The sequence below is a fragment of the Myiozetetes cayanensis genome, unplaced genomic scaffold, assembly GCF_022539395.1.
Source record: "Myiozetetes cayanensis isolate MyiCay16 unplaced genomic scaffold, myiCay2020 scf13, whole genome shotgun sequence".
Classification (NCBI taxonomy): Eukaryota; Metazoa; Chordata; class Aves; order Passeriformes; family Tyrannidae; genus Myiozetetes; species Myiozetetes cayanensis.
In genome coordinates, this window is record NW_026086937.1 from 18,007,495 (window position 1) to 18,034,389 (window position 26,895).

General features: G+C 39.7%; 1 protein-coding gene across 7 annotated transcripts in view; it reads right to left on the reverse strand.

Moving 5' to 3' along the window:
* Positions 1–26,895, reverse strand: part of NAALADL2 (N-acetylated alpha-linked acidic dipeptidase like 2) — a 434,035-nt gene that overhangs the window by 283,180 nt on the left and 123,960 nt on the right. For 2 of the 7 annotated variants that reach the window (XM_050308262.1, XM_050308261.1), the window contains one exon: positions 2,529–2,674. The exons of the other annotated variants lie outside the window; for them this stretch is intronic. The gene's annotated coding sequence lies outside the window, so the exon portion shown is untranslated. The remainder of the gene's footprint in view (positions 1–2,528; positions 2,675–26,895) is intronic. 7 annotated transcript variants of the gene reach the window in all.

The window sequence follows — 26,895 nt, forward strand, 5'->3', positions numbered from 1 at the left end:
CAGAGAGGTCTTGTCCAACTTAAATGATTCTATATCTGGTTAGAATCCAAACAGGATTTTTTTTTTTTTTTAATTAAAGAAAAAAAGGAAGGGAAGATTTGTATTCAAGCTCTCATTGCTTCTCATTTTATTTCTCATTTTGAAGCTTCTCAGAGCTGGAGAGGATCTTAGTTTTGCACCTACAAGAATGAGAACCTCATTTTCAGCTAGGATCCTAAGGTACTGCTGTAATGCAATTATTATTATTATCATCACCATCACTATCAGCCTAAACAATCTCAGTATGTGCTTCTAATGAGTTCGTGTCTTGGGGCATTTAATGTTCTGGCTATTTTTTTTGGTTGTTGTTTTTTTGTTGTTAAATAACCATTCTTTGCAGAAAATAAATTGAAAGCTTGATCAAAAAAAAATTAGTATTTAGAGAGCAATTATGTAAAATCTGATTATAGCAAAACATTATCAAGAAGGGCAGATTAATCTAGCTTGTTTGGGGGGTGAATTGTATTTGCTGGGTTAAGAGATATGACTTGGCCAAGAGGCAATTTTCTTCTACCTCTGCTTCTTCTGTAGAAGAATAAAATTATTTCCTTGAAATAAATAAATTATAAAGGAAAGATTAAATACTCTCCCACAGAGACCACGTGTGGAAGGAATGCTTGCTATTTAAATGGCTGTTTTGGCAAAACAGAAACTCAGGGAATTTGTTTTCTGCACATTCCTGCACGACTCATGACACGAAATCTCCCCTCCTTCCTCCGACAACACCAGGGATGATTTTCTCTCGGCCATCAGGTGCCAGAGAACTTCCAACTTGGAAAAAAAAACAAACCAAACTTAATTTGTTCTTGTCTGGTAAAATACTCTGCTAAAGAAGTCCCAACTGTGAATTATGACCATTCAACCACATGAATCAACCCTTTGAGTGGGACTGGATTTACAGTGACAGACTCATTTGCAGCTGCATGTTTGCAAGTTTTGTATTGGAGCCACCATTTCCAAGGCAAGCATATAAAGAAAAGTGAAGGTGAAAACTTTTTCATTATCTCGGAAGACAGCCTATTACCCATATCACTTTCTCAGATATCCATCCATCCACACCTAATGAGTCCTATGATTTAGTCAGAACACATTCATAAAGATGATTCATAGCTGTTATGCAGCCACTTGATGTTAATAGCAAAGCTGATGTCTTAAATCACAGCTGTTTCCCTATGATAGCCAAGGGGCAAGGCAATACTTTGGAAAACACGGGAAAGAATTTATCAGGGGAGCTCTACAAAAGCAACATTTACAAGAAAAATGTAAAAAACATGAGGGTCAAAAGTGCTATAACCAAATCACTAAATAGTACAGATGCTGTATGACTAAGAAGCTAGTAGTTATTGGTCCTCCCTGTGTACATGTTAATATTGCCAAAAATTTACTATAGCTAGGTTTAAAGCTCCCATATTTAATTTTATCTATAATCTGGTTTTGATGTTCCATAAAGATGCCTAGTAACATGTACATCCTCAATAACAAAAGGCAAGTAAAGCGCCATTCTTTCCCACATTAGTAAGTATTTAAACACAACTGAGAAGAGTAAATTTTAACCAAAAACAAGCATAAGGCAGTTAAAGAGATTTGCTGATTTTCAATCATATTGATTAAGGAACAGGTCATGCAGTATGTTAAGAGTGCCACTATTAAGCCAGAATATCGGGTGACTCAGTGTCTTCAGGAAAACTACTTATATCCTTCAATTTTAGCTGGTTATTAAGATCCTCTGGATCACAGAGCATACAGGGTGTTACAGGGCTGAATCATCTCTACATACGTCCCGCTCAGATGCAATTTGACCCAGAAACACTTCATCTATGGAAGTTGCAGACTCTGGAGTTTTAAAGAATATTGTAGCTTTACAGCCAGGGAGGCAGGAACTCAAGTAAACCTGGCATCACCCAAAAGATAACAATTAGGCACAAGATACCCCTCAGCTCTTGGGAAGTCTCTTAGCAGACCCATAGATATGGAGATGTTGCAGCATCAAGCTCTGGTTAGAAACAGGTGCATTTTTAACTGGAACCAACAATCCCTGTTGTTTCACTTGCTTTCAGCAGGACTCCAGTTTCCTTACTCATCACTATTAAATAAATCTAAATGAATCCAGCAGGATTTCGGAGAAGGCAGTGAATGGGCTGTGATTTTGCAATTCTGTGATTCTCCATTCTTCTGGCCAGTAATTTTAACAATAGGAATCCCGAGCTCGAGCTCCCATTACCAATCCAATGGTACTTTTAACAAGGAATAAAATGACTGCCAAACTAGGAAAAAAAAAAAAAACGGAGACGAGAACATAATGTGCATACACCCAAGCACAGTGGAATAATTGCATAGATTAAGTAGGTCAACTACAGGTATAGATTTCTTTTAAGATGATCCAAAAAGGTATGAGAAATTGCATGCGAAGGCACGCTCCACAAGAATTCCCAACTGCGAACAAGGCTTGTCTTACTCAAATCAAGGGAGGCAAAATTGAAACCACCTACCCTAAGGAGCTTCCACTGGAAAGCAGGTCTTATTTCCCAACTCGCTCGCTGGAAAGCTGCTGTGGAATAACCGGAGTGACGGCCGAGCACATGTCGCACAACTACTTCTTCATGATATTTCTGTCAGGTGATTTGTAACCAGGAGCCTGGATTGGATAGGAAATTATCTTCTTTACAACTGCTGCCTGCTGTTTTGCATCAGAAGAAGTTGCCGTTCAAAACAGAGGAATAAAGCAATTGGTGCCTTCCTCGTAGCAAGCTCAGGAGTTTCCTATTAATATTCAGATTTGCAATGTGGTTTTCAATACAAAGCTAAGCCTGTGTATCCAAAACAAAAAGGTGAAAGGAGGTCAAGAACTACCCTGTTAAAAACAAGCCTCCCATTTCAGGGGGGGGAAGGGGAGTTACTTCTAAAAGGAAAAAAATCTCTCAGGAAGAAATTGCTGACTGCTCTTGGGCACCTGTGGATCAGTTTGGTTAGTGGGTTTTGGTGGAGACATAAGAAAAGACATGCACACACATGCAGATTTCCTCCAGCTGCTAAATGCACATGCAGATTTTTAATTTATAGTTTTTTTCAGCTATCAGGAGGCTTTTAACCTTGTGAAACTCTCATCATTTTCTCCCTAATTTTTAAGAAATGATTTTGAAAGAGAGATGTTGGAATTGGAATCGACGAGCCCCAAGCAGGCCAGCAGGGGAACCTTTCATTTCTGGAAGCGCTGAAACATTAAGTTTATAATGAGAAACTCATGCTAATCCTAAAAAAAAAACCTGAAGCTTTCCCCTTAGCTACACACACAGCTCAACAAGAAGGTGCACACAAGTTTAACGCAGCCCCTGGAAATCTGCGTTTCCCAGTGAGAGGAGAGCACACAGACCCTCTGACCCCATGCCAGAACTGCAGGGAGGGGTCAGCTCAAGCGGGACATTTTGCTACAAGCGAGCATTAATGTGCCTTGAGAACCCCAGAGTGGGAAAACACAGACTCCTGCAGGCGTCTGGCCTCGGGAAGGGAATGAAAAGCTGAGAGTTCGGGAAAACCCCTCACCTCTCCGTTCCATCATCGTGCACCACGTCCTCTCTGAAGCGAAGCTAGACAGGCACAGATGCAGCAGTCACATCTTCAGCAGAAGGGATATTCCCTCCCCCACTACCTGTGGGAAGCAGCCAGGAAACATCGCTGCGCAGGGGGTTTCTCGTCTAAAACTCCCGCACGGAAACGCTCCCAGACGAGCGGCTGCCACCGCTCTGGGGTGGGAGTCTCCTGACGCGTGAAATCCCGCATGTGTTGGCAACCCTGGCTCGGAGCCTCCAGGGGAATGAGGAACATGATCTTCCTGATAAGAATATGTATTAAATAAAAACGCACGGCTTCCCGTGGCTGGGAAGTTCTCTACTCCCTCCCTCCACCCAAACCCCAAAATCTATGGATATTAAGGAACTGTAAACACAGTTAGAGATCACTGCACACATTCCTCTTTATTAGCACGGGAGGAAGGAAAAGATTGAAACAAAACAAAGCAAACTACTGAAGAACAACCTGTTGATGTAAATTAATGGAGTTTTGGGATGATCCAGGAAAGTTCCTGAAGTTTCTTCCTCCTCTTTATAATGTCATGCTTCTAATTTACTTCATTTATATTAATAAACACTGGATTACACAACTATTAATCTAGTTGAGAACTGCACTAAAGCTCACTAAATCTGCCTCTAATTATTATGATTAATGGTCCAAAATTATCAGCTTCTCAAATTAACAACCTAAAGCAACTGGTATAGGATAAAAGATATTTTTCTTAGTAAACATGTTCTCCAGTTTTTGTCAATTAATGAAATCTTGAGCAGTCCATTCAGTAGCACTACATTCCAATTCAGCATGACTACTTATTTACGTAGATTTGCATCGATTATGCTGCCACTATGTATTTATTTAAGATTTATTATTTTTCAATTGCACTAAAACTTTGTCTCATGCTTATTCAAATACAGCAGAAATAGATCTTAAAGAGCTGAGTGCCTTGGCCTTGTTCATCTTCTCACTGTATCCAGAGCTTGTACTATATCTTTTTTTATTATTATTACTACTCTTACTATTCACCAATACTAATTTTCAAAGGACAAGTTCTCCATTTAGTGCCTAAGCTTTGCAGAACAGTGTCCTAACATATGAAAGACTTATTAACAAATTAAAAAAAACATAATCACAAACATACTATAGGAATTACTGTTATTATGTGTTCCTCCATCACTTCTGTGATTACTACTCCAAAGTCTGCTATTTTATAGTGATTTTTAAAGAATATTACAGGAAGCTGATCATGATGCTAAGTTAATTATACCATTTACAAGAGACTAAAAGGAGTCTTACTGAACCCACAAAGAAAGTATCAAATATTTTCAGTTCTAATACCCTTAGATTTGGTTTCCTACATTGCCAGTTCTACCCAACAATCACTGAAGACAGTTGTAAGGTCTGAGCCAAAATCAACCCACAAATATGGTTGGAGAAAGATAGCTGAAAATAAGAAAATGGTGGTAAGGCCATCCTTTACAACCCTCAAGCTAAAAAAAGCTTCTCCCACCACAACACGAGGTATGTAGTAAGGACCACACCTACTACACTGATTTCCAAGGAGGACAATATGCCCCCCAAGCAGCAAGACACAGTGATATGGGCTAAGAGCAAAAGAAAGCCCTTCAATAACATTCAAATGAATGGCAGTTTCCTTTGCCATCTAAGACACACTGAAACTTCAGTGTCTTCTCTCCTAAATAAGGATTGATTCCTTGCTCAGTGTATTTTCACCAGCAGTCTTTTTTCTCCAACATCTCTCATCAGTCAGGCTTTTTTAATTTTTTTTTTTTCCCTTGAACTAAAAACATGAACAGCCCTGCATGGAAAATTAAGCCCTGCAGAACATAATGAGAAACTTTCCCACAGCTGCAGGGAGCCTAAGGGATTGTTCATTAGGAATTAAACTTCAAACTATATTGATATGGTCAGCGCCACAGGGATGAAATATGTGTCCCAAGAGTGGCAAAGACCACTGATGTTTTTGGTTTGTCCATCAAAACCCATTCCTAGGACTGCTAGAATGTTATTCATCAATGGGCTTCTATGGCAAATACTCAAATAGCCATGGCTTTTATTTCTTTTGCTCTTGTCTTCTGGCATTATAATGTGCAATACTGTGGGGACAATTGATCTTCTGCTGTAGGTCTCACATTTCTATGGGGAATTTTCTGTGGGCTATGACACATGGAGAAACATGTAGTCCTTACTCAGCAGATCCTCCTGGACCAGACATTGACTACACCCCTCCATACCATTTTCCCAAGGGAGATGCCACGTATTTCATGGTCCATACAGGCCCTGTTTCCCTAATTGTTACAAGTTTATATTAATTCAGAGGAGCTTTTCTCTGACACAGGATTGAGAAGAAAATATAGAAGTCCTGCTTTCAAACAGGTATCGAAAAGCTAACAGAACCTACAACCCTGTGGGTGAAGAACTTGCTCCCACTTGAAGATTCCTCTTAAAAATTTCAAATTATGTGCCCAGTTTAAACAAGTTTGTGTTCGGTACTTCTGTCATCATCCGAGTTATTAACATTCATTCTTTAGTACACGTGAGTAGCCAAGACAGCAAAGATTAAAAGGGAAAGTCAATAGCTAAAACAACTGGTTTGGCAGCTGCATGGAAGAAACAGGAGTGGTTCAACCACTAAATTCTCACATATGAGTCTGGGAATGCCCTGCAGAAGACTGCTTAGGACACACTACTGGCTGGTGTGTGGGAAACCTAAGCACAAGGCTGTTTCAACATGAGAGGTACATTTGAATGCTCTTCAAAGCAATTGTGAAAGCCATGCAAAACCCACTCAGTTCTATTTGGAAGGTTATTGGGAAATGGCAAATTACTCATAGCTGCGTGGTTTTCCTTCTGCTGTCATTGCTCGAAATGCCAGAGCTTGTAACTAACCTGAGAAACCTCAAAAATTCTTTTGATACTTAGAAAAACTTACCCAATGCACCTCATTTACTGCCACACTGTGATCACCCCTCTGTGAGATCAAATGTGAAGATGAAAAGCGAACAAAAACTCCTTTAAGTGAAGAAATTGAACCATATCCATAATTAGAAGTTATAATGCAATTGAAAGTGATGTGATACTGTGTTCTGCAGGTTCCTGAGCTGCAGAGGTGAGAGGGAACATGGGGGACATTGCTGCTAATGCTGGAAAGCATCTAATATATAGTGCTGTAATTAAGCCTCATATAACTGACCTAAATATTTAACCCTCTTTTCTTATTTTGACTATTCCATTCTACAGAACATGATTCTAACATCTTTTCTGCGAGGAAAGAGGTAAAAAGAAAATTGCCAGTTTTACTCAGAGGTAATTGGGCTTACTTTCCTCTTTCTGAAACTACGGTTTCCTTCCCTTCCTGTAACAGCAGAACCTGGAAGAACAATTTAATCACTTCTGTGACACTCCAACTAGTCATTTCACTTACTTTTCCTGAACTAGTAAGAAATTCACATCATACTGAAGAGTAAAACCACCTGAATTTTATCTGCTTTCAAATCTCAACAAGGAATTTCATACAGCTCCATCCATCTGAAGTGACCCTGCACAGTCTAGAGCCTTACTGATATATTTCTTAGCTCAGACTGAATCAGCAAGAACAGACCCACTTGCAGATACCCTGAAGACTACAAAACTGTGGTTTGCTTCTGTGCACGTACAAGATAAACATAATTTGTGAAAGCATTCACGTGTATAAGATTTCCCAAGGCTTCATGTGACACGAGTTCATAAAACATATTTGTGCCTGATGGCACATATTTTATATCACCACCACTCACCTCTCTTCTGTTACCACGAATTTTCATCAAGGGAAGAAGGTTTAAACAGGTAAGAAGTATTTGAGCAGTGGCTGATTGGGTGAAGGTGATCTTGAGTTACAAGTGTGTTTGCCCCATTAAGACTCCTTTACTAATGGACACCATGAAAACACAGCAAGATCAGGTAACACTTCTGGACTGACATTCTTGTCAATGGTGTCTGTTCAGAGATGTCCCCAGAGCTAAATTTCACATTAGCAATTAAATTGAGGGGATCAAGAACAGGAGCTTAAAGGAAAAAAAGCCAAACAAAAAACCAAATCCTGAGAACCCATTTAGATCAATAAACTAATTCAGTAATAGCAAAGCCCCCTTCTTTTTATTTTGCAATCTTTTGTAAGGGGTTGTCCTTATTTAGGTGCCATGCTAAAAAATATTATCAATAGAGGACAATATATCATACAGGCATTGCTGCTGTGAGCACCAGGTTTTGATCTGACTCCCCAGTCTGTAATGCAGAGAATTCAGGGAAAATACAATTTACTGCAAAGACAATGTCATGCTGGGTTTTGGACCTCTCAGTGAATAGGAAATGCACATCCCCACTGGATTCCTGAAAACTTCCATACAAAATTCTCGCTGATTGTAAAAAGAAAACCCTGATATAGAAAAAAGAGACAGTCTATAGGGTTCCCAATCAATACACTCCAACGATGTAATTGCATATGTCCATGTTTTCCACAGATAACTGAAAAAAGGGTCCATTTTGTTCTCACATCTGGGAGCCAATTAAGCCACATTCAAGACACTAGAAAACTGCTGTGACACACAAAGTCTAGGAGCAACAAAACCTTGAAAACTTTGGAATCTGTTCACACTGAGAAAAGTCAGCGCAAAGTTTCTTTTTTAGAAAAAATAAAAAAATTATCCTGCTAAATTTACATTATACAGCTGTACCACGTGCCCACTGCTGAACAATGAGAACTGACAAATGCTCAGTGCAAGCTTTTACATTTCACAAATAGGCATTTATTTTTGAAGGGACAGTCTTACATTATTTCCTACCTTCAACATCCTATTCAGTCTTAAGAGGTTTCAAAACACCCCCCTTAGGTATCCCTAAGCCAGGATGAAAGGAAGAAACACCAAAACAGACAAAAGCCAAAGATCTTTCAAATGGACAAGGTTTGCAATTCTCCATGCAGAGAGAAAATTACAACCCTTAAGGTAGAAATTGGTTAGATAAAGGATGCAAATAGTGCAGGATTGAAAGGCCTAGTAAAGAGCAAGAAATATCATCTTGGTGCTCATAACCTGCATTTTGTAAGACATTCCCTGAATGAAAGGAGCATTTCTTAGTCATTTTAAGACTCCCTCAAAGAAGACTGCCCTCTTGAGAAACTAGATTATAGAGAAATGAAATACATTTTAAAAGAATTTTTTTTTTTTTTTTAAACAATCACCTTATGGAATACTATAGGTTTTTACCTATTAGAAAAAGCTGGCAAACTGAGGATCACAGAGACACAACAATTCCTTGCAGGTGCACAGGCTCTCTCAGGTTATTTACAGAAGCAGCCTCCTGACTCCAGGTTAGACTGTGTGTTCCACCTTGAGCTGCAGGTGAAGATCATGGTACACCCACAGTGAAGTTCATAATGTCATTTCTCACCTAGTTCATGTGGAATAAACATTTCTGAAAGAGGTAAATCATGCTTACTTTTAAAGTAAGGCTCCCACAGACTGCTGAAACAATAGAGTAGAGGTCCTGCTGCATCCTTAGTGCCACACTCGCTAATCACAGGTCTTCAGTTCACAGAACAGGACTCTCAATATCCCCTCTCCACCACCACAAATAGTGCATTATTGGGATTTTCTGAGAAAAACTGGTCTCTTTCAGAAAGCACTTGTTCTTAAAAAAAAAAAAAAAAAGAGAGAAGTTTCTCAGAAATGCATCCTAAAAATCTCACTATGAAGTTTCACATTCTGGGGAAACTGCTGAAGATTCCCATGTGAGCACTATAATGCCTGGGGTGGGTGCTCTCTCCCTTCACTTTCCACATCATCCCGTGGTAGAAAAAAGGTGGGGATTGGTGGGGAGTGAGGGAGAAACATTTCCCAAGCATCTCTAATTACAGGCACCACTACCATCAAAGAGAGGTTTAATTGGCCTGATTCTTATTTTAGCCTTCTCTGTTCACTCCTATTTAACAATTACTGAAAGACATCATGCTGTTGGTCTTGAAATTATTTTTAGGTACCATCAGAAGCCTGGTGTTAGCAAAAATTCTTAATTTAATTTGTCACAAAGAGAGTAATGAACATACTCGAATAAGAAAGACTCTGCACTGATAAAAGCAGAGGGAAAAGTGAAAGCTCATCAAGCCATAGTATGAAAATCTACAAATCTCCCACCAATAAGAAGGGGCCCAGTGAACACAGCTCAGGTTCATTGTGTCACTCTTGCAATATTTTAAGACTAATACGTGCCATCAAGCTGGGAAAAAAATGCAGCGCTAACCTAATTCCTGTCAGGTTTATGGTGTATTTGCTTCTAGGCTGCTCCTCTAGAGCTCTAGGTAAACCCAAAACAACAGTGCCAAGCTGTAACACTGGGAACTATTTCTAGTAGAAATGATGTGGGGTTTGAAGCATCGGGTAGGGCCAGCACAGCCCAACCCTGGAAAACATTATTTAAACATATACACACAAAAAATTATCCTAAAGACAACAAACCCAACCTTCTAGAAGTCAGGTATGAGCAAGCTATTCTCTAAAAGTTCGTCTGCAGGAAGATGATAACCTCTGTCATAAGGGCTAAAGAGAGGAGACTGAGGCAGAATATAAATATTGGGAAACACAAAGCTCTGCACAGCATCCCAAAGTGCTACAGGAAAGTATTTATTTATAATGAAAGTCTTGTGTGCTGCCAAATACTGCTCTAATGGACAGTGGCAGAACTGAATCTGATAATGCTGAAAAATTCCAAGAGGCAGTTTTCATGGATTCAATATATTAGCAGAAATATTTGGATTTAGTGTCCCGCTGTCAAAGTTAGTACCAAAATCTAGAGGTAAATGAAAAACATGTATATGTCACTGTTAGGAAAAAAGTTCTACCTTTATGTCTCCAGAGGGTTTTTTTTTTTTTTTAAATAAGGCCACACTACTCTAGAACTAAAAAAGACATTCTCAGTCACTTTTTTAAAAAGTCAAACTTTCCAGCATATGACTGTTACAGATCTCTTAAAAATGTTGCACAACTAAAGTATCTATTAAATCAAAAGAGCTTTTATCATAAGAACTACAAGTTTTAGTTGAGGGTTCTTTGAAGGGAAGAATTAAAACACAACTATGAGTACCAGAAGAAAAACAAACCCAGCAACTTTTCAGTTCTCCATTAGTCATCTCCTAGGTTTATTTTATTTTTGAGATAAAGCTCCACTGAAAATTTATAAAAGCTGGGCATTTGTCATTTGTCCAAATATTTATGACACTGGGTGGCAGTGCAGGTTATAATCTAATATATAATCTAAGCGTGGATTTCCTGTTGCACTTCACCAGTAAATCCTGTCTCCTGAACGGTGGAGAAATTATCTCTAAAATCGGAATTTGCAATGACTAAGTGAAAGTTGGACCAGTTTCTTGGTGATGAGTGAATGAAAGATACAAAAGCAGTCAGCTGGAGTCAGGTCTGATGCAGTTGTAGTATGGCTGATCTTATCTCTACTTAAGCCTCTTAGAATGAGATTTTATGATGTAAAAACACCACAAAGTTTGTGAAGTGGGGTTTTACTTGTTGACACTGATAGGTTTGGGTTTTCTTTTTTTTATTATTATTTAACCTACAATCTTTCTGCTGTTTCTCTCTATATTGTTATTGTCACCCTTCTTTTTTTATATTCTATTCCGTGTTTACTTGTATTGATCAAATAATATAGTTTTATTTCTTTCTTTAACGCTGCAGAGTGGAAAAAAAAAAACCTCAACCTGACTTTTCCAAGCCTAGTGGTTGTCCTTCACCACGTGTGAATAAAACTTTTGTGAACACTGCTGTATTTTGCATGAAATTCCACTGGAGCTGAATGGGTGAGGTTTTTAACCCCTGTATTCCATGGCATGGAAGACAGAGTGTAGTCTGTCACTGGATGAGGCAACTGAGATGGCAGCACTCCCAAAGTGCAGGGGACACTTTTCCACCCCAAACACACACCAGTTAATAATGTGTGAGTAGAGGGGTTGTACTTGAGGGATGTGAGACCCAGGAAAAGGGGAAGAGAATGGAAGGGGGGAAGGGAGAGGAGAAAGGCAAATCAAGAACTGACAAGCAAAGGGTCAAGGATACAGCCAAAACAGAATCATAGATCAGTTTGGGTTAGAAGGAACCCTCAAAGGTCACCTAGTTCAACATCCCTACAATCAGCCCACAAATTTTGGTTAAGCACACTGAGAGGGGGTTTCAACTGTGATCAAATCAACTCTGCTTACATTCTCCAAAAAAGCAGAAGAAATACTACAAATTATTTGTTTCATACACAAGGCATCTCACTGGATTAAAAAAAAAAAAATCCCCTTGGAAAACCCTTGGATTCAGGACAGATTTTTGATCAAACCAGATGAAAACACCTACACGGCCTTTGTTACCTTGGCATTTCCTAAAAAAAGAAACTCAAGTCAAATTAAAACTTCTAAACGGATTAACAGGCAAAGTTACACGAAGCTCTAAGCAAGACAAGAAAAGCCAGAAACTGCATTTTACAATGTTACAATTAATCATTAATACAGAGTAACATTTAATATATTTCCTTTGAAGATCGGTGTTATGGGAAAACCCTGGTGATGGAAAGCCTCGGGTAATTGCAGCCAGCAGGTGGTTTAGCCCGAGGAGCTGGAATCAGGAAGACCTTTGTATTTTCATTATTATTTCTTTGTTAGAGATCAGAAGACAACGTCTTGAGTTAACACAACGTTAACTTCAAAGTACAGGTAAGGCTGTGCTGAGGAGGAAAAACAGAGCAGGGAACCTCAGCAACCACCAGCAGATCCAGCAGAGGCCGGAGCCATCGGCCAGGAGGAGGCCAAAACAGGAAAGCTCTCAGGAGGCATCCAAAGGCACTTAAGCCCCAGAACACAAGGTGATTAAATCAATTTATTTCTCACACGGACAACGCTACTTCTCTGTTTTCCATGCCTGGAAATTACACCGGAGCTTTATAACATCTGTGGTGTTTTTCTAAAACACGATGAGTGTTTGTGACTAATATATCTTAAAGTAATTTAAGAATTTGGGGATTGAAAGACCCTTATGAAATGAGTTACAGGAGACCACGTGACACACAACACAGAGATTCCTTGAATTTTTCATTGAAAAACAGTTACTTTCCTCCAGAAATGTGACTTACTGCACAAAAGACAAACGAGCTCATGGCTTGTAAGGGAAATGATCTGACTGAATTTCCCAGGAGGCTTTACCATAGCTTATATGAAATATTCCATTATTATTTTTATCTGTGACTAAACTCTGACAACCATTATTTCCTCAACTTCTAGTTACAAAGGAAATTCTTTCAAATGGCATCCCACTGTATTTGGCAGCATTGTGACATTTGGTGACATAGCTCAGTGGTGGACTTGGCCTTGCTGGGTTAATGTCTGGACTCAATGGCCTTAGAGGGCTTTTCCAGCCTAAATGGTTCTATGATTCTGTTTTCAGGGGATAGGAGTGTGTGTGGGGAAAAGTTCCATGGAGGTTGCTCATGTGTCATAAATTAAAACAACTTATTTTAAGTACTTCCATACATAATTTTCCCATTTAGGGAGAAGTTCTTGACTTAATTTAAGAAGAAATTTTCAGAGATTTGGTGGTTCTGGGTATTCCAGCCAAATTCTCTCTTCCCAGCAACAAGTGCCCAGTGCAAACATCTAAGGGATATCACGAGGAGGTAAAGGAGAATGTTTAAATATTTCATTAAATTAACTTCTCTCTGCTTGAAGGCATTTCTTTCAGCTGCAGAGTCACTAAAATTTAGAAACTAATACCAATGCTTATGCAATTTTAATTTGACTGATGTGATGAAAGAAAAATTATAATTTATCATACATTAGATTCACTTTCACACAGTCATGTGGTCTTTTCCCTTCATCCAGGCACCCTTTGGTTAAGCAGCATTGCAGTTCAGTCACCTGGTTGGAGCTGCTGCAGCCATACCTGGTGAAGCACAGTTGCCAGAAGTGATGCTGGTGAGTTCTGGTCAAAAATTGAATCAGAGGTTGAACAGGTGCTTTTCTTAATGTGTGTCTTAGGGGGGTGCAGTGACCCAGCAGCAGACATGTAACAGCAAAAAAACTCCAAACAAAAAATGCCACACACAAATCACACCAATTAGTAAAGAGCTGGATTTCAAGCAGCTGTTTTCCATCTGGATTAAATTTGTCCTTCATGCTTTTTTTTTTTTAAATTAAAAGGGTAGGCCACTGGGTATTGCTGGTGATGCTCAGCACAATACAAGACCAAACCAAAAAAGCACAGTACTTTCTGTGGGCAGAAGACTTTCATGTTAGTTTGACTGTTGTTGATAAGATGAGGAAATCTGCAGTGGGACTGAAATGCAGTAGTGTGTGAGCCCCAGTGCAAAACTCAAGAGAGATGCCAGGACACTTGCAGGGATAAAGGGTGACAGGGAATCTTTGAAAATAAACCCAGACTTCATCCAAAGACCAACACAGTTAAAATTCATGCAAAAAACTTCAATCATTAATTTTACAAGACAAAAAGCACAATGACAATGACAGAAGAGAACAAAACCCTGAACCACTCCTCTGGTGCGTGATGTGCAGAGAGCATCTGAAACACTTCAGGATACCTCTGCAAGTGGATTAGGAATTACTGTTTCATGAAGTTCCCTACTACTTCCTCTATCAATCTTTTCTTTGGCTTCTTTATATTTTCCCTCTACTCTCTCTTGCAGAGGTAGCTATCTATCCACACACAGTTAACACACACAGAATCACAAAAGGCCCACGGCAGCCCAACAATGCTTTTCCCTCACGTTGTGTATAAAAGCAGCCTTTTATTCACACTGGCATTACAAAGCAATCCAGCATTTAGTTACTCTCTTGCCAGTCCTTTTGTCATTATAACTTCAGACATGCTGGCTGATGCTATCAGCTTTAAAGACCCCGTTCCCCAGGTTGTCTGTGCGCAGTTTATAAATCTGCTTTGGATTATATTGATTTACTAATTGACCAAAACACTGGATTATACACTCTGCTGGACACTTTACACATTAAGCAAAGTAATTGATAAAGACAGCATGCTCTTTGGGCTGATTCTTCTAGTATTTGATCTTTTCTAGGAACATACATCATTTCAAGTCAGTCCTTAATAGCACAAAGATATAACATAAAAGAAAAGGAACAGGAAAAAACAGCCTTTCCAAAGGTACTGGAGAAGGGCTGGCAGAGGCTGCAGCAGGAGTGAGGACTTGACTGGCAGCAGAGACCTGATCAATCCTCACTACCGTGCAATCAATGGAAATTTATGAGGTAACACCCTCTGCAGCCTCACAGAGGTGCCTGCACCGTTCCCCAGCAAAGTGGGAAGCGAGCACCTATCCATCAAATCCCTGGAAAGTGCAGTTTATCTTCTAACCCGTTGAATATACATCTGTTATTAATCAATAGCTGTTAGAATTTGTGTCCCCTCTCCTCCCATTTTTACACGAGCTGGCAACTTTCCTGTGACTGAAATAACCCAATTAATCTTTCAAATAGAAAGGCAACCTTTTTTTTTTTTTTTTTTGACAGGCAGATGTTTGACAATTGGTCTGAACAACGTGAGGAAAAGGAGAAGGAGCAAGTACAAAATAATAAAGTACATGTAATATCAGGATACAGAGCTGTAAATAGTTCATTGCTCCACCTGCTGTTGGGCTCCTTTTCCTCTGCAAACTGCACGTTCTCTATTGCTAATGCTAAACACAAAAACATGCTCCTATAGACAGCCTCACCTCATGAAACCATTTCATTAAAGAGAACTAAATGGACTAAAAATGCACAAACCTGAAGGCAAGTCAGGAGGAGACAGAACACTGATTTATGTCTTAAGCCTCTTTTCATTAGGATATAGAAATATAAAAGACAAATGAGCAAGGACTGTCACATAGGCTCACATACATCTTTAAGGAGATCTGTATTGTCCAGAGAACAATGAAAAAAATAATAAAAATATAGGCTACAATGCAATTATTTCTTATTTGGATCAGTATTTAAATAATTACTGCTGTTCCTACCAGAAGGCTATATTCAGTTTACGCCTATACATTTTGTAAGGGAAAACCAAAACCAGTCTGACTTCACTTTACCTCTAAGCCCCCCAAATTCTGTTTTGCAGCACATTCTCACCTGACTAACATCGAACTGTGTGTCACAGGGTGGACATTTGGTGAGTGTGCAGCCCTGCTGTGCATCAGCACACACTGACAGTGTCTGACGTGAGCTTTCCCCTGGTTGGAGTTCTGGGCAACCTGGGCTAGTGGAAGGTGTCCCTGCCCATGGCAGGGGTTTGGAAGGAGATAATCTTTAAGCTTCCTTCCAACCCAAACCATTCTATGATTCTATGTCACCTGGTCCCCAGGACCACAGCAGGAAGAGGGAAAGAATGTGTGTCCCCAGGCAAACACTCCTCTCACCTGGTACCCACAGCCACCCAACTCAGGATGCTCCCCTCCTCTGCACCAGCCAATTATCCTCTTGAATTATTCTCGGAGATCAAACACAATCAGCTCCTGTGGTCAGAGGTGTAGGTTTAGGTGAGCAGTAGTATTAACTTCAGTAGTCAAATTACATGTTCCACTGTGGCTAATAAAATCTGCATTTCATTAACTTTTCAGCAGGGCACCCGTAACTGAATGTTTGATTAGGAAAGAGCTGTGATTCAGGTTGTGGAAGGTATTAATATAAATAGGTGATGTATTGTGAGATGTACTGCAAAACTGCCTAAGAATATAATGGCTCTGCCACTGACAGTCGTTAAAGAGTGGAAGGTCAAAAGGGCTTCTCTGAATTTTCAGCAGTTAAAATAAGAGAAGATCCTGAACTTAATAAAGCATTTAGCCATTTTAAATAATAATATATCCTTTTATACTAAGATTTTTCTCCTTTAAATTACCCATAGTAATTTTTTTCTTTTGGAAAGCTATTCCCTTTGTACAACCATTTGGTTTATTACGTGTATGTGCTGGATATCCTAACAGTTAATACTCTCTGCCCATCAAATCTGTTGGGCTTTTATTATCAGCCAAAACCTCTCTGAAGTTGGTGCATAGCCCTCAATATAAGCAATATACTGACATTAACACAAGCAGAACAGTTACATGTTAAATCCATCATCCCAGGCTCCCAAAGGCCTTGCAGTCCTATCCTGCTCTCCATTTAGCTCCATCCTTTCAGCTTTCCAGCTACTGATTCAGAGGAATGACAACAGCTGTAAAATCCCAGGTGCTGTAAGCAAATACAGACAGTGGGTTCATGACTCTTAGATCTGTGGTATCTGAGCTTTTGGCCTTTTAGTCATCAGTTTGATTCTAATCTCAACCCCACACTCCACATATTTGCATCACAAATCTTCAGCACCTGCCCACAATAACAATCAGTCTGCAAGAGCTTATTCTCAAACACTCTACTCTTGCATTCAAAACACACCTTTACCTGAATCCTGCTTCAGATTCTTGGTTCTAAATTCATAAGGTCTGGTAAACAAGAGAGCTAACCCTTGTTTGCAAGCATTTACATCTTCTGGACAATTATTTCAGTTATGCTAGTTATTATTAGCACAAGTTATTTAGCTATTTTTAAATATATCTCAGCATTATATCTCTGACTGAGAATACCAGACTGTAAATAATTCAGTGCTGCCAAATTACTCCCATTATCTGATTATTCCGAGGAATGCATTGTACTTATTAATATCACTCCAGAAACAGAATTGCTTTTAATGCCTGTGAACTTCCTTGTGAAGAGAGAAGGAGTTTATGCACTTTAATCTAAAACCAACTAGCAGCCAATTTCGACATCAAGAGCATCCCTTTTGCAGTACATTTTGTTCAAGCACAAATTCAACCTTCCCCATGCTTCAACCCTTCAAAAATACTATGGCTCCATCTAAAACATTTTGTTAGAAAATACCGCTATTACAGCTACATATGAAATGACTCAGTTACTGTTAAACCCTGTGAAATCCTGCCCACCTCCCATGTTATAAAGCACTTCTTCCTCCAGTGTTATGTTATTTATAACAATCACATGATAGACCACGCTGCTTTGCTATACATCTGTATAGGAGGAAAATCTCACTTCCTCATTGTAACAAAATGTACACATTAGAGGTGCATTTAACTGACATATCCAATATTCAACCAGCTGAACGCCCTGAACAAAAGTATGAGATGAATTGTACATTTATTACTGCACCAAAACCCCTTATAAATATAATCACTACTATGAATTTCAGAACCAAAGGTAGTATGTTGTTTTGTTCAGGGTTTTTTTCCCAGAATTTGCTCAATTTGTTAGAAACACAAATTGTTTGTTGAATTCATTTTACCCTTTGTAAAAACCAGGAACAATTCTCCTCATGGTTAAAATCTGCAACTAGTCTGAATTCTCTTATAATTGATTTTTTTTTTTATTTACCACTGTGATTATCATGTCTCTGGCAATCAGGATGATTATTTCTCCTCCCTATTCTTTTACCATCCACAAGCAAAAAAAATCTGCCTCATCCAAAGAACGTCAAAGACTTCAGGAGTTGTGACTTTCTACATGAGAAAACCAAACCATACAGAGAGCCAAGACCTTCCTGCAGTTTAAGGAACTGCACACAACGTGGAGGGACACACCTCTGTCACACTTTCTCCTGCTATTGCAGCCCCCTGTCATCAGGCATGGAATCACTTTCCCTTTCCATCCACCCTACACCCACGTATTTTATATTTATCACCACGGGATAAGATCTTTCTGTCACACTTTCAGTGGTGGTGGGTTTGCTCCACCTGTTTCTTTCCCTGATCCAGTGAAGTGGATGAAACCCAGAGTATTGGTTTTAGCTGTCAGGTCTGAACTCCAGTGCTTGGTCAACACCTCTACTTTTCCCACTGATGGATCACAAACAAGATTTTAAGGCTGAAAAGAAAGAAGAAAATTCTTGTTTTATCCTCTAGGCCAAATTCTTCTGAATAGAATTTTCTGTCTCCCAAGAGGATTTTTAAAAAAAAAATATGTAAAATTACACATTCTGTTTAATGGTCCAAGAATGTGTTTTCTGGACAGGTCCCAAATTTGTTTCAGATTGACAGCTATTAGCAGTTTACATCTTCCTGGTAGAGGCCAAGAAGAACAGTTTTCCAATAAAGCTTTGAAATTTTTTCTGATAAATAATCACCATTAATCCAAAAGGTGGCAGAAACTATGCAGGTGTGTTTGCCATGAACTGACACCATTTGTCCTCTCAAGAGACCTTGCTGGAATTGTAGAGCAATCAAAGGCTCTTGGTTTTTAATTAACAGATCTCCAAAAGGAAACTGAGGAATTCTTAACAGCAAAACAACTGGGGGAAGCAAAGCAGGGACTGAAAAGAAAGAAAACCATCCCTGTTGAGGGAGGCCTGCAGAGGAGAAACCAACGTTCTCACTGGGAGAAGGGGGATGTCATGAAAGTAAATTCTCCAGATAAATGTGCTTTAAAAGAGAGAGCAAACAATAATATATTTATAAAGATGCATATTTCATGAACACGTTTATCTCCCCACTCTGATAATGCTGTTTTGAAGTGTACACTACAAAGCACAGATATGGGATGTGCAATTTTGAAGTGTACGTAATTAGCATTTACCACCTAAAAAAAACCCGAAAACATGAGAGCTGCAGGATCTGGGTTTTGTTTCTTTATCTGCCTGTATTTTTTACATAGTGCCCAAAGCCCTACCCTCCAAGGGAAAGCCTTCAGCATCTCCTCGCTTTCGGAAAAGTGAGGATGAAAATTGTTGGGGCTGCATGAGATCCCACACTACTAACTTATTCCTTCTTATATGGTCTCAAATCCCACTGTAAAAAGCAATTCTGACTGCAACTAGATTGAAGAGACATAGAAAGTTAGTTAGGTGAAGTGGAAAACACCATGGGAATGGATGCAAGCAATGTCAGACCAATGTAATTGCCACTTTTATGAAATCTTTAAGAATCCCCTGGTCCAATTCTGAGCACAGGTGGTTGGATTTGAAAGTCTCCAAAATGAGATTCTGATAATCACTGAGCTAGAAGGAATGAAATGGAGGATGCTTCTGTGCTGGGACAAATAGATTTCATTCATCTGGACAGTCTATACTCAAAACTCAAATAATTCTCTATAAAATGCTACCTGCCTAATTCTAAAATATATTTCCTCCTGTCTATGGAGTTGCACTCTGCAGAGTATTTTAGATCCTGCGTGCAGAACAGCAAACCCGTGCAGTGCTGCCTACGCTTCATTTCCCAATTTAAAGTTCATTTTTGTTTATTTCTAACTCCTGAATTGATCAGGCAGACTTAACAGACACTGTCCTACAGCACAAAGTCTTATTTTGAAGGTCAATTAACACTATTAAATAGAGAACCTAATAGTCAAAATCTCCATGTGCTGAAAAAAATTACTCATTAAAATTACTGAAGTAGAGTAATTGCAGGAGTTTCCCAGGGAAAAAAAAAAAAAAAAAGAGCAAACAACTAAAACCTCTACAAAATTAGAAGCTGTATTTATCTTTGCAGCTACAACTCAAAACTGTAACAAACCAAACTAAATCCTACAACTGGTTACAACTGGATAATTGATAAATACGGTTATGGACTTAAAATGAAGATACTCCAAACTATTTTCTGTACTGGCCCCACTATCACAAAAAGAAAAAGCACCTGAGAAGTTAAGAGTGCAACTCTCACGCAGAAGTTATTTCATGTGACGAGTCACAGGGCCGTGTTTGGTGCTTACTCAAAACTTCCTGCAGTGGGAGGAAACTACCACTGCCCCTCCCCTCAGTCCTAGCGAGGCACATCTGGAGTGCTGTGTCCAGTTCTGGGCTCCTCAGGACAAGAGAGATATGACACTTGGAGCGGGTCCAGTGCAGGTTACAAAGATGATGAAGGGACTGGAGCATCTCCCTTACGAGGAAGGGCTGAGGGAGCTGGGCCTGTTCAGTATCAAGAGATGACTGAGAGGGAACCTCATCAGTGTCTACAAGTATCTGAAGGAGGAGTGCCAAGAAGATGGAGCCAGGCTCTTCCCAGTGGTGCCAGGCACTAGGACCAGAGGCAATGGGCAGAAACTCATGCAGAGTTTGAAGGAAGAACTGTTTCACTGCTCAGTGACCACACACCGGAACAGATTGCCCAGAGAGGGTGTGGAGTCTCCCTCACTGGAGATACTCAAGAACCATCTGGATGAAGTCTTGTGCAACGTGCCCTGGGATGGCCCTGCCTGAGCAAGGAGGCTGGAACACATGACCCACACTGTGGTCCCTTCCAACCTGACCCCTTCTGTGGTTCTGTGAAACAAGTCAGCTGAACCCTCTGGCACTGGCATGTCTGAGTTGCCCTCAAATCAATTTAAGCGACCTTCAGTGGATGTGGTCTTGACAAATCTGCCTGCTGAGCTCCCTCTCTGTCCCCAAGCAGGCAGCTGAATGCTTTGTGTCTTCCCTTGGGAATGTGCCTTACAGGGTGAGGGAGACACAGTTCACCCCACTCATGTCTTTCCCCTCACCTCCTGTTCCACATAACAATAATGAATTTTGTTCTTGTAAAGGACTAACACTGGAAACTAATCATTCAAAGCTTTGCACCACATTTCAAATTACCCTGACCCCATAACCTCTCTTATGCAGAAACTGCTAATCCTGCTATGGCCTGCCAAGCTCACAGGATTTTGCAGTTTGGATAATTAACAACAAGAGACTGGGACAAAAAAGGTCTCTTCCCTGTACAAATTATCTACTTATGAATTGTTCACTCTTTGCATTCAGCAAATCCCAAACAACAGCAGCTTACCTGCTTACTAAGACACCTTTGGTTGAATTTGTGGAAGTCAAGGGTAGGAAAAAAAAAAAAAAAAAAAGATCTTTTTTAAGCCCAAAGATGGATGCTCAGAAATACAGGCACAAAAAATCACCAGCATCTAGACACATCTGGATTTTTTTACTTTCTCTAGGGAAAATAATTCCTGTTCTGAATGGCAATTAGGACACTTGCTTTTATTGCTCAATGATTTGAAACCATTAAGGAATTTGCTATTCTTATTGCTCTCATTTTTAGTCTTTTGTCTGCCAGAAGAAATTCAGTAAGCTTCTCCTCCCAAATGAAACCTTATCTACCTCTGTAGATGTGGGCCAGATTTTGACAGGAGTCCCAAGCCATCATTCTTTTAAGTAATCACATGACAGCATCAGGCTTTCATCCTGTAAAATTTATGTTTCAGGCCTTTTCAAAACATGCCCTACTGGACACCAGCAGTTGGCAAAGAGGTACCTGGTGATGTCCAGAAAGCAGCTGACAGTAATGCCTGAGCTTCATCTACTTAAAGCTGTCTAAGTGTGAGGTTAAGCAGAGGTAACTGCATCCACACTCAGCTGCTGTGTGTTCCCAGAGGAGCACTGGATGTATGGGGGTGGGACTGCTCAGCCTCTATGGGGGACAACTCTGTATTTCTTTTTTAGGAGTGCACTTGACCAAGGAGTGATCAAGAACCACCTCCAGTATAAGCTGAAAATGAGAAATGGCCACCCCTCACGTGGGACTCAGGGCACACACCAGTCCTCAGGCAGCCAGGTGTGACAGGGACACAGGACCCCATCCTTTGGATCACTCAACTTGTCTTTCTGCAGAACTATCCCTGGAGCCACAGACCAATCATCGCTGGAGGCAGAAGATGAGGTGAGCACATTAAACCAGCAAACAAACCACTCTACAACTCCAGATGAAACAAAAGCAATTTTCATTCTCACACAGGAGCCAGGCCAGGCCCTTTGAAGACCCTACACTCCCAACCTCTGCTTCCCAGGGAGAGGTGACCCTCACTGGAGTAGGAGAATTACAGAGAGCTCAGCAGGACCATTTGTCCTCCTCATCCCTTGACTTCACTCAGCGGTCTGAAGAGGTTAACTCTGGCAGCTTAGGGCAGCTCTGACCTACATAGTGACAATTTACAGATGTCTTGCTCACCTAATTTGTTCCACTATTCAAAAAACATGCAGTTACCTTAGCAACTACTACATTACGTTTTATCACCAAGCTGCAGAGCATTTTCTTTCCTAAAAACAAACCCCACAAGTCTTCTGATACTGCATGTAACCTTTGATATTAGTCCTAGCCATTGCAGAAGACAAAACCAGGCACAAATGTAATGAAAACAACAGTCTATTTTTCTAAAATCTATTTAAGTTTTTGATTTATGAACAGATTTTCTTTGTAAATTTGTTTTATTCGACTCTTCTGTGTGTTTGCTATTTTTCTATGGGTCACAACGCATAAAGGAAATGAAGAGGACAAGGAGGAGGACAGGTTTCAATATAAGGAGTAAGCTGGAATGTGGGTAGAAGATATACCAGAGAATCAAGGGCATATATGAAAACTGCTGCAAGAAGAAACAAATGCCTTTAGGACACTGACTTCAAAGCATCCTTTCTCAGTGGACACCTAGAATGAAAACACATCTGTGTTTAAATGACAAATCAACAGGACACTGGAAGTTCTTCTATAGTGAGAGATATGTTCCTCTATGAACACACCTAGAAGAAAGAATAATTACACTTGGAAAATACTTGCAGTTGGGTGCATACCAGCATCGCTCCCAGGCACCACTGCTTCCTGCAACACCTGAATTGCCATTCCAGCGAAAAACAATTTGTTTGGAGAGGCATGTTGTCATCGTGTCACATGAAATGGTGTGGAGACACGTAAACAAACACTGAGTAACCTGGTACCTTCACACCGCCAGCTGCAAGATGAACCAGCCCAGGATCTAGACCCACTTCTACTGCTTGAAATCTTCCTGTGTTGTAAGGGGTGGATGGGAGGGAAATTAGGAGTTTTTTCTTCAAAAGGAATAGATTTGGGGATGTAATTTTGTTTTACCTCAAATGAACCAAAAATCACAGATTGTATTTTCTCAGAGCTGTAAAAAAGTATTAAGGTTTATCTTCATGAATAACTACAGTTAGTGAACTTGTGGAGGCTTCTGATTTCAGCAAGTTACCGATTTAAATCCATAGATCGGTGCTTAGACTCAATTTCTAATATATTATTTTAACTGCCTTTGAAATTAGGAATGAACTTAAATACTGTCTTGAGTTAAGACTTTAATGAAAGAACTCCTGAAAAGGTCTTGTACAACACTGTGTGATAACCTTTTATGGCTGTGACAGCATGTTTGATTTCCAGCTACCTGCTCTACAGTGCCCATTTGTGCATATTTGAACACACCAGAGAATCCAGCTTCTGCTTTCTGCAAAATCTGGACACCTTTCAAAGGCTAATTTTCCCATTAAAGATAGCTAAAATAAAAAGCAGCTGGACAGAGAATTTTTCTGATTTTTTTTTTTTTTAACAGTAAGTTAATTTTTTAATAATAAAAAAGGCAAAGTATCTTTACAAAGTAATAACACTTTGTGGGAAGCCATCAGTACAAAGTTCAATCCAAACTGACAATTTTAATTGCAGTTAATTAAAGTGTTGGTAGGAAAGTAATCTAGTATCCAGCGAGTTACTACTAATTAATCCTCCTGCCAATCTCACTGAGGATGGGTCTGGGCACTTAAGCTCTAACTCAGTGGTTTTCCAGTTTATTGACCCTTATTGACCCCTTGAAGTTTTCTACTGCCAGTTCAGTCTCCGGTATAGGGAATTCAGGCCAGATGACCAGTTTTGTGGGGTTTTTATTATCTTCATGGAGCCCTGGAAGGGTCCACTGACTTCTTTCTGCGGCCACCAGGTTGAGAACACTTGTGCTTAGCTGGAAGTCACTGCCTCATTTCAACTTCTATCCCTTTCTACTCTCTCCCCTACGAGCAGCTCTCCATCTGAAGCTCAGCATGACTCTGCTTTGAACCTGCTCCTTCCACAGTGCTCAAAAAAGTCACTGAAGCTGACCAGTCATAATTACCCCCCGCCCCAGTTCAGCACACAGGGCTCTCTGTGGCCTTCTGACTATTTCTGAAACCACAGCTACACTTCAATGATAATTTATATATATATATATATTTTTATAACAGATATAACTATGAGCTTCCCATTTTAATATATGTCTGCCTGTACCTACCATCCTGTTCTGCCCTGAACACCACAATTTGCTCTGAATACAGATTTTAGAGAAAGAAACTGGTGTCTACTACAGGTTGTGTTATACACTTTGTATTATTATCCATTGATTCACCCTGTGACTGTGTGCAATGCTCTGTCCCTCTCACAGATGTAAATAACTACATAAAGCAATAATACTGCTTTGTCAACCAATCCTTTACTTAGGTCTTCCTTCCAACAGGGGAGATGCAGAATGAAACAAATTTACTACTTTCTACATTAACATTTATTTAACTTACTGAATAACCTGATGCAGTTAAAAGGTATTAGGAAACCACAGTAATGCCAAATGCAGCATTAAAATGCATGACTACTTCTTGTTATATCCTTTCCCTTACACCACACGGCAGACAGAGCAAACCTCCTCTCCTCAACCTCTACTAAAAAGTGTTATAGCTTTGATCAACACTATTAAAAATGCTACCATATTCCAGTTTAGTATGGATGAGTTTCAATGTTGTGGGGAAAAATTCACAACGTGTGCAACAACAACTTGTCTAGGTTGCACACAGATGCAATGAACACATATGAAATGAGTTACAGGGAAACGATATGAATTAATATACCACTGTAATTTATGCCACTCGTTCCCTTGGCATAATGCTGCACCACACCAGCCTTTAAAATTCATAAAAACAATTCATTGCTTTTCAATTTTTACATATTCATGAGCACTCATTTGAAATGAAAATTATTTTCTTATTGACACTTTCTTCCATCTTGACAAAAAAGGAACAGTTTTGAACATTAAAGCCTAATGACTTCAATATGTTTTGCAGATATTAATCATACTTGGAATGCCACAAAAATGAAGAGACATTTATCCAAATCCAAAATACAGCAATCAAGCAATTAAGACACCTAATCCAAAGCCAATAAATGATATTCCAAGCAGCAAATGTGGTGGTGTAATTGTAACTGTTTTAGCACCTTTGCCTATTAAGAATATTTGAACAACAAAATAAAAATTAATGGCAACCCCAGCTGTTAACATAAACAGAAACAGTACTCTCATTTTAAAAGAAAGCAGATGTATTTTCTTAGATTCAGAATGTATTACCCACAGCACCTTTATTTACAGCAAGCAACTTTCTTTACACTATTGTATATGCAGTGGTAGACATGAGAATGTTTAATGAAGAATTAGAACAAAACTGAAAATGACTTAACTTCACAAACCACTTCAACAGATAGAGGGGAAAACTTCTCTTTCCCTTGCAAAATAAACACAAAGTTGTGACATAAAAATTGACTCTCCATCTTCACAACACATGGGAAGACATGAAAGGCACAGGAGCATCCTGAGAGGGTAAATTATGAACATTCTTATTAACATTCATCTAAATTTATCCAGCATGATTCCTTGATGTGTAGGGTATATCTTTTCTGCTCTTCATTATACAGATGTGACAGGAGGAGATGCAGGCTGGGAATGAAGCTTTGGAGACTGCAAGCTGACCCTCAACCTTTTTTCTGGGGAACAGAGTTGGAAAAGAAAGAGGGAAGGAGGAGAGGAGGCACTGATAGCCATTCGTAATGTAAATCTAGTTCTTTTCTGAATACTTTGAAGAACGCAACAGATAATTTGGCATCAGCTCCATTAATGGAAAGAGCCAGTCCAACCCACTAGAAAGACTTTAAACCATCACTGGTGCTTGTTACCATTCCCTTCCAGCACCAGGTTCTGAAACTGTATTTGGTAATAATGTGCCAGAGAGAGCCTGGTAATCACAACAATTCAGAAGCACCAGTCAAAACCTGTCTCCCTTGCTCACAGGTGGCAGAACACAGTAATCTGCAGGTCCCTGTCATGTTTTCACACTGGCAGTACACACCCAGAGTGATTTCAAACCCATCAGGCTCTCCAGCAGTGTAGCTTTGAGGGCGCTGAGGAACCAGCCACGATGCCTAAGGTCCCTGCACTCCTCCAACTACACATTTCTTCTTCTCCACCCACTGTTTGTATCACAGAGAGCTGATTCTGCTTTATCCTAAATAACTACTTCTTAATTATGTGTACACCTGATTCTGCTCTATTCTAAATACTTATTTGGAAACAAAACTCAGGATTGCTTCCCACTATAGTACCATGTTGGTTTTTAAGCAGACTTGGCAAAGACTTTAAGCAAGGGTTCT